This window comes from Canis aureus, chromosome 20, assembly GCF_053574225.1.
Source record: "Canis aureus isolate CA01 chromosome 20, VMU_Caureus_v.1.0, whole genome shotgun sequence".
Lineage (NCBI taxonomy): Eukaryota > Metazoa > Chordata > Mammalia > Carnivora > Canidae > Canis > Canis aureus.
This window is the reverse complement of record NC_135630.1, coordinates 11533851-11543800: the sequence shown is the minus strand read 5'-3', so window position 1 is coordinate 11543800 and position 9950 is coordinate 11533851.

Below are 9950 nucleotides of genomic sequence, written 5' to 3'. Positions count from 1 at the left end.
TAAAAATAGTTAATAACTCAAGAAACTGTCTTCCCATCTGTCTTTTGTCTGAAATCACACTGTACTTAAAAAAAAAAAAATAGCATAGCAAATAGTACACATAACAGTGCAACTATTTCAATATAATGGAGAGAAATAAAAATATATATGGTCTCTAGATTGACCTGTAAGGACAGTCTTCTTAATCAATGTTGCTTTCAAAGGAAGATAAAAATAATTCAGAGATGAAAGAAAGAGTTTTCAGCTTAAAAGTATTTAGTTTCTATGCTTGAAATTCTTTCAACACTTGAAATTGTTTAAACCTGAGTCATAACCATTAACATCCATAGGACCATAGCTACAGGTAAAATAGCTGTAACAAATTTTTATTTGTTTGGCCAGTAAATAATAGATAAAAAATATTTCTTACCCACTTTGGAAAGTGGGTTCTAGTATTCTAATAATGGGTTGGGGGGCACTTAAGAAAAAATAATTAAAATGATTGCAGATACAGTTTTCCTGAAAAAGGAGTGGTAAAAGTGAATAATGAACTCAAAGTAAAATAAAGTGAACACCAATCAGGCACAGTAAGACATACTTCTCCTTCTAAGATCAGGTTGGGCATATAAAAACAAATTCTTGACAGAAGTAGACAATTTTCACTCCAGTCATTCTGATTCCAATATATTGGTAGTTAATGGCTCAGAAAGCTTTGTAGTAACTACACCTTTTTTTTTTTTTTTTTTTTTTTGGTCTCAGTATTCTCTTTTTCTTCTCTAAAAATGGAGATTTATACACTCAAAAATCCCTTTGGGATCTGCAGACAAAAGCGTTATGTAGCCATTAAGTATTAACAATATCTATTAACACAGGACCATTTACATAGCTTCTATAAAAGTCATGAAGTTAGAAAAAAAAATGTTCTACTACTTAAAATGAAAAAAAAAGAAAAAAGAAAACAAAACAAAACAAAAACCAGAAGCCTTCAGTACAAATGGTAGTTTTCACAGTTTTGTATTGAATGGTGGACGGGCTATGAAAAAAAAAAAAAAAAATCTGCCATGAAGGTTTCTCCCCCAAAGGTTTATAAAGGAATACGAGTTACCTTAGAACTTGTGAAAACTGTGTTTCACTTTTTTTTTTTCAAACAGTATGTACATGTTATTCTATCAAAAGGTCACCATCCAAGTTGGATTCAAAATATCTTTGACTTCAATAAACACTTACTTCATTTTGTGCTATAGATTAAGTTGTCCTATTTTTGTTTTGAAAATGGTATGCTTATTTTAAAGTTGAAAGAGCAATTTTAACTACCAACATTATCTCTGTATCCTGAGAAAATTACTGTATAAGTTTCTGGAGAAAGCAGTCATGGAAAAAAATTTTAAGATTTATTTATTTATTTATTTATTTATTTATTTATTTATTTCTTCATTAGAGACACACAGAGAGAGAGAGAGAGAGGCAGAGACACAGGCAGGGGGAGAAGCAGGCTCCACACAGGGAACCAGATGCGGGACTTGATCCTGGGTCTCCAGGATCACTCCTTGGACTGAAGGCGGCACTAAACCACTGAGCCACCTGGGCTGCCCACACTCATGGAAAAATTAAATTAAATGTCCACTATTTCATGTCTTAGTCATCACATTTCTAGGTTTATAATTCCTTCGTTTTTCCATGGAGCTCTGCTTTGGTTTTAAGAGAGAGATCTGTCATCATTCAGCAAAATCAGTATTGAGAAGCCTGTAAGAATTATAGGTTCTGACATCAAGGGAAGATGTGAGAAAATAAGTTTCCTAATGTGTAGCAATAATTTTCAGCCCAAGCACTCAGTAATCTTAAAAGAATAAGGTCAATTCTAAGAGTGAAGATTCAACTAAGATGATCATATATTAACTTATAAAGTGTATAAAATAGTGATATTATTTTGCACTCATTCAAAAATGCACCAAGAATAAAATACTAACAATCAGTAACTGCTCTGTGTTTCAAAGATCTACATTTAATTTGCTTTTCTCAGTATGACCTTGACTCAAAGATTAAGCATGGAGCAGTTATATTTCTGAGTGATGAATCCAAGAAACAATCCATTTCCTTTCCCTATCTTATTTTCGAAAACTAACTAGACTGAAAAATGGGTAAAAGTCTCAGTGTCCACAGGACTGTGATACCCAGATCCCAAACATATCATTCTTGCAATAGAGACTCATCCTTGGCCATGTATGATCAATGCACAACTAACACCAAGTCATTGTGGATTGCTTAGAAAAGGCTTATCTACAGGCATACTTCATTAAATTCATGAAACCTCCCAGCTCTTGTGCATAAGTGCCATGTGTAGAAGCATCACCATGAACAAAGACCTGAACTGGTAATGATGAGCTCAGTTGCAATTTAAATCTCAAACGCTAAGAAAATAACAGCTTTCCTGGTCCATGGCTCCTTAGATATAAAATGAACAGATTATACAGATCAGAGTCTCCCAAAATCAGTTCTACTTCAGTATTACTTGAAAAGTTTCACAAAAATACAGATTGTTGGCCTTATCTCATATTATCATTATACAGATCACCTGACCACAGGGCAGAGAAATGTGTATTTTCTAGGAGCTTAAAGATAAGCTTTGGATTTGGATTTGTAGATGATACCTAAAGCTTCTTTCATTTCAAAAATACCAAGATTTAAAAAAATACCCAGGAAATAAGATAACAACTATACATGTAAATGTATACATCTTTACCGGACTTTTTACTGCCTTGCCATGCATAATATTTGTTTGTTTATGCATATATTATTTAATTAATCTTTCCACCCTATAAGACAGTGTTATTTTATATGACAGATTACAACATGGACTACTTATCCAGTTGTATGTGGCTATATGTACATCCTGTGTCTAATCCCAAGCCTGTCTGACTCTAAGACTTGTAATATTATTGTCATGTTACTATTTTTATCACGTACTGTGTCTCTATTTCCTTTGCCATAATACATGATGGATGGAATGGGGGGGGTAACCAAAAAATACTGGATTATCAAAATATCACTCTCAAAATGCCTACAACAAATAAATATCTTAGTAAAAGAAAAAAACAAGGACGAAAAGAAGGAAGGTAAAGAATGGGGGAAAAATCAAGGTGTTTATTAAAACCGTAAAAACCTCATAAAATCTGCTTTCCTGGAAAGTCAGTTTGACCCAATTACATAATGTTCCCAAAACATTATTTCATTGTCAATTCATAAAGTATCTAATAATATTCAGATAAATCAATTAAGCACAATTTAAATAGAGTAAATGAATAAATTAAATCAAATTCTGATGTATTAACCAACTATTATTCTAGCAAAAGATAATCCAGCCAAAGTATTAACCATATACTTAATGTTTCATATTGTTTTCCAATAAGGTCAGTTTTGGAGGACTGTAATAGGCCCTAGGTTTCAGTAAACAAAGCAAAGCCTCCCCTATCAGTAAACAGTAAAACAGTAAACAAAGCAAAGCCTCTTCTATCAAAAAACCTAGAATATACAGAGTTAGGGGCAAATGTAATGGTATTTTGTGAAAGATGCACTGAATAACAGAACAGAATAACAGAAACAGTCATGAGAAGGGTGAAAGAAGGCATCTGACTTAATAGCTTGATATCTGCTGATAGCTTTTAAGGGACACCCCTCCATCTTTGCTTTTTGTTTTGCATTTGGGCAAACTGATAAGAAAAAACTAGGTGTAGTCTATGTTGGCAGTGGTGGGAAATGCAAAGAAAACAAAGTCTTTGCCTCCTTTACATTCATAAAGTGTGAACATCCGCAAAACAGTCCCACACTTTAACTATAACAGGAAATGCAATCTAGTTTATTTTTCTTGCTTTTTCAAACCATTTTCAGACCAGTGTGGAGCTTCCCTACATTCCCAGAGAAGTCCCACTGTGTAAGCAACAAACCTTGTTATGTCTTGTTAGTGTGTGTGCTGTCATCAGTCTCACAATTCAAACCAAATCTTCAGTAGGGGTTCATCTCATCTTCATAGGATATCCCAGAGTAGGGTATTCCAGTTATTACGTGGGAAAAAAGTACATAAAAATACTTTAGGTAGAATTAATATTGCAACATTTTCTTTTGTATGGAAATTTGCTTAACAACAACAAAATGCTAAAAACATGCTTGAACACTGAACTTCTAGCTAAAACAACCCAGAAATCTAATAGGAAAAAAAAACCCCAAACCCTATAATATCATTGTGTGTTTGAAAATAATCCAATCCATACACTTGGTACAATGAAGAATTCTGACAGTAGAGGTTGCAGACATAAGCATGGTGAGAATATGCCCTCACCTATTGTGCAGACTTTTCTTAGGGCAATTTAAAAGGAAAGAAAAAAGAGATGTCTTCTCTCACACACACCCTCCTTACCACTGCCTTGCAATCCTATGAATGAAGGCAAGTATGACTTGCTCAACATTTTAACTTGATAGACTTGGGAAGATAACATAATGAGCATTTAGGAAAAATAGCTACAAAGAATATGAAAATGCTCAAAAATATAGTTTTTATTTTGGACTATTTATTTTATACCTAGCTTAGAACAAATATTCCAAATATTAAAGACTCTGATTTAATTTAAATAGCCTATTTTAGAAAACTAAGTCAAAGAATTTCTGCAAATCAAAGAAGACATTTAAAAAGGGATAGATAGTATGAAAAAAATTATGAAAATCAGAACATGTCTAGACAGATCATTTTTACCAGAAAATGGAATGAAAATTACACTTATCTGTGCAACTAGGTGCTATAAGACAGATGTATGTGTTTGAAATAGAAAAGGACATAGTCCTAGAAATCTTCCATCAGCCCAACTACTGTTCAATTACATGGTCATTTTCAGACTTAAAAATCTGAAACTATATACTGATCATATGGTCCTCTGAAAACAATTGCTTGTAAAAGTAACCAAGACAAATGGGGAGAATAATTCAAATTAAAGATTTTAAGAAAGGGGTACACATGGTACCAAAACAAAACAAAAAAAGTTAAAAGTTAGGAAATTGCATAATTAAGAGTTAGATATAAATAATTATTAAAGTAATATTTTGCACAGGGATAAATCCATGCCTAAAATTTTACTCTGTGTGTGTGTCTCTATATGTGTGTGTGTTACTAGTAATATATTCAACTTAGGATGTAAGCTGTTCAAATCATAGGGGAAAAATCAATAACACTGAATTCTTTCTGGTAAATATTTCGTAAAAAATTAAAGTATTTTTTTCCAAAAACCCAGGAAAGAAATAACATAATCTCCTAAGCATTGGTTGAACTCAGACGGAGAAATAAAATAAATTAAACTAAATATCTGAATTAAATGGATGTCTTATTAAAAATGGGTGAGTCAAAATAAAGAAGAGTAGAAGAGGTGCCTGGTGGCTCAATTGGTTAAGCAACCATCTCATGATTTTGACTCAGGTTATGATCTTAGGGTCATGAGTTTGAGCCCAGAGTTGGGCTCCATGCTCAGTGGGGAGTCTGCTTGAGGTCTTACAATTCTCTCTCTCCTTCTTCTCCATCCCCTCCGCCACTTATGTGCACATGTATGCACTCTGTCTCTCTCAGATGAAAAAAAAATGTCAATACCATGTAGAAAATTCTGAAAATATTATGAACTACTCCTAAAGACTAATGGACATGAAGTTTTTATGGTAAAAATCTATGAAATCTTAAAGGCATAGATTAAAAATCACATTAATTTCTATAATAATACTAATTTTTTAAAAGCTACAATAGGCTTAGCAAATATTGGGATGAATCCCAATTTGTCAGTAGGAAATAAGGTGACAAATTTAATATACTGGGAGGTTTCATTATTTTACCAATTTTTTCTTTTTTTTTTTGAGAAAAGAAAATTATATATTAATATATGTAAGCTGATGCAGGACATCTTTCACCAATGCTACAACTATTATTTGCCCCATAAATTGGTTCCCTAGAATCTGCAGTTGCCAAGGCCACTAAAATTTGCACATGTTTTAGGACCTGGGTGACTCAGTCAGTTAAGTGTCTGCCTTTGGCTCAGGTCATGATACTGGAGGCCAGGATCAAATTCCATGTGAGACTCCCAGCTCAATGGGGAGTCTGCTTCTCCCTCTGCCCTTCTCCCCTGCTCCTGATCTTTCTCATACTTTCTCTCAAATAAATAAATAAATAAATAAGAATAAAATATTAATAAAAAATTAACAAACTTTTTCAACTGCTGAGCCACCCAAAATAACAAAGTTATTTTCAAAGGAGACAGAGAAGGCACCACTAGAAACCAGGAAATGCCAACAGTTTTCAAAAGGAGGACACAGACAACATTGAAAATCAAAAGAAATTGCCACAAAGTTGATGAAGGTAGTAACTGATAGTTATAGTAGATGTCAAGTGTGACATTGCCCACACCTGTACTGAATTGTGTCCCTATCTCCCCCTCTTGCCCCCAACCTGTCTGCTTCATCTTGTAAATCTTCTTAAAATTTCCTGTCTATGAAACTTCCAATTTTAGTGGATGGTACAAGGTTTCCTGCTTACTCATTATACCTCACATTTTATTAAGTTTAACAAAAAACAAATTAATATCGTGGGAATATTTCCACAGTTTGTATCTTCACAGGAACCCATACTATCTTCTTCTAATTAAACATTTTTTTAAAGTAGTGGTTTAAATAACACCTGTTCTAGAATTTGGCCATATGATTTACTACATCTTTATTAAAGTAATGTTGGGACGCCAGGGTGGCTCAGCAGTTGAACATCTGCCTTTGGCTCAGGACATGAACCTGGGGTCCTGGGATTGAATCCCACATGGGGCTCCCTGCATGAAGCCTGCCTCTCCCTATGCCTCTATCTCTGCCTCTCTCTCTCTGTCTCTCATGAATAAATAAATAAAATCTTTTAAAAAAGTAATATCTGCATTAACTTTTATTTGATAGGTTACATTTGGTCTTTTTATTTCTTGCTTATAAGCTCATTCATTATAGAGTAATAGATTTCCCAGCATTTTCCCTCAACTCCACTTATAAGATCAGAAGTAATTAAGAACCATCATGGTTCACAGAGAGGGTTTCAATATTCTTTTTCTTAAACCAGGCATTAGTGCCCTAAAGGATCTAGTCTTAATCTACTCCAGTGTATTTAATCGCTGTGTTTCAGGTAAATGAGCATACCCACCATTACAGCTATATAATATCATAATTATAATCTTTCTCTTTTTGCTGTTTAAGATATTAAATAATGTTAAACAAAAACACATCTTAATTTACTTAGAGTATATGTTATTTCATTTAAATATTATCATATATCTCATACTCCATATACTGCTTATTTCCATAAAATGCAGAGTATACACTTGTCACACAGAAGAGGAATTTTATCTTTCTTTTTTTAAAGATTTTATTTATTTATTTGACAGAGAGAAAGGGCACAAGAAGGTGGAACAGCAGAACGAGAAGGAGAAACAGGCTTTCCACTGAGCAGGGAGCCGGAGGCCAAGCTTGATCCCAGAACTCTGGGATCACAACCTGAGTTGAAGGCAGACACTTAACTGCCTGAGCCACTCAGGTGCCCCAAACATTCTAATTATAAATGAAATATATTATTTTACTATTTTAACTCCTCATATTTGCCTAATTATTATTATCAGTTTATTTCTCCTAAACTGACAATTCATATATAAGTCCAAAATATTATATTTATTGCACGAAATTTACTTTTCATGTTGTATTCTTTCTGATACTAACTTTTACTTCCATTCCCAAGTTAGAAAATCCTAACTTATGTTTGACACTCTCCCTCTTCAGTCTCACATCCAATCTCTCATCAAATCCTTTCTATTTGACCTCATAAGCATATTTTCATGGTTTTCAGATTTTCTTTTCCTCAATATCATTAGCAATATTTTTTGCTTTGTTCCATTTTTATTTCACCATTTTAAAGCTTTACATTCCATTTATATTCTTAGCTAGTAACATATAGATTTTTCTGACAAAATTTAATGTTAATTATTAATAATATTTCCCTCCCAAACAAAATCAAACAAACAAAAAACATATGTTCACTACCATCTAAAATCACCTTCTACACCATTATTTGTTATGTTGCTGTCTTCTGGAATTTTTAAGTTTGTTATTAAATTTTAAAAAGTTAAAATATCTATTTATAATTACTAAAGTTTATTCTATCTAATTCTATTGTTCACTATTACTTCTCAATTCCCACTATTACCTCCTGACTATGTATTTACTCATGCTGAAGTAAATTTATGAATAATTCTTACAAAAAGATTAATAAATTATTGACAGTAAACCCTTATGTTTAAAAATAAATAGATTTCACTCTCACTATTGAATGATAGTTTGACTGGGTATAGAATTCTGAGTTGATAGTTATTTTCCTACAGCACTATGAAGACTGCATCCTTGCTGCCTTGCATGCAATGCAACAAATAAATATAAAGGAATACTATGGGTTAATTATTGTTTTCATATAATTTTTAAATTTTTTTCTTTATCCTTAATGTAAAAAAAAAAAATCGTCATTAGAATGTGCTTGCTTCACTATCTTTGTACTTCATTCTATCTAGCATTTGGTGCTGTGCCTGTGTGTGTGTGTATGTTTACTCTTACCTTCATTTCTACCTTTCTGAGAAATGATCTGCCACTTAAGAGTTAATTTTTATTAAATCATAACAAAAACAGAGAAAAGTACATGAAATTTTTGTGTCCTTCCAAGCCTAACTCACAGTGTCACTCTATTTTGAGATGGGCCTTTAAGGAGGAAATATATATTTAAAACTGATTTATGCTATAGCATCACAGTTATGTCACTTCCAGTCTCTCCCCACTAGTACACCATTCTGTGTCTAATACTTGTCTGCCAACTCAGTTTCAAAATCCACCAGTAATTCCAAAATTTCACTAAGATAGAAGTCCAAATTAATAGTATGGAACTTGATGTGAAGTAGCACAGCATGCTTCATCTGATCCCTATACCTCTGGAAATGCCATTCCCTATCTTTATTCTACTATGTGCATCCAAGCAATGGACTTCTTAAGCTCATACTGCTTCAAAATTCAGGGCAAAAGTGACATCCTTTAGAAAAACTGACTTTTGTTGTTGTTGTTCAGCAGGAAGGCACATGCTTGCTCAGCATAGATACTGCATTTTCTACCAGACATCTTTGAAATTATGTAGCTAGTAGATAAAGTTTGGAACAATTAAATATAAGCAAAAATATCACATGGAAGCTTCAGGTAGCCTTTCTTTAAAAATGATTGATGCATGCCCGTTGCTCCTCTTTTACTGGCCCTTACAACACTTGTTGATGGGCAGATGTCGCTAACATGGGTAAGATGACTAGGATTCTATCAATCATTCAGAATGAAGACAAGCACTGTTCCTTGTAATGACCAGCTGGAATAAGCCGGGGGCACTGAGGAAGATACAACCTATACTATGCCCTAGACTATCTATTTCCAAACTTTTAATATGTGAGAGAGAAGTAAAACTCTTTGTTATGTAAAACACTGAAAAATTTGGGCCTCTTTTATCTACAACTGAAATTCATTTTAGGATCCATTCCTCAATCCCAAATTGTTGCCTTGATTTATTCAGCACTCCTATTATCATTTGCATATTCACTTAATACAATGTATCTCTCTGCATTGCAATTATTTTATATGACTTTCTTTTAGTCTACATGCTCAAATATTATGAGACATTGAAGTACTTTTTAATAATTAATATTTTATTTACTTGGCATTTCATATATTTAAATGTATCTCTTCATTCACTTAAGCATTTATTGAATGTCGGGAACTACAATAAATATGAGGGATAAAGAGATAAATATTACACAGACTGTTTTTTATTATTATCTAGCACAATCCTCTATAAATAAAAGGTGCTAAGAAATATTAATTACATGAATAAATCATAGAACTCC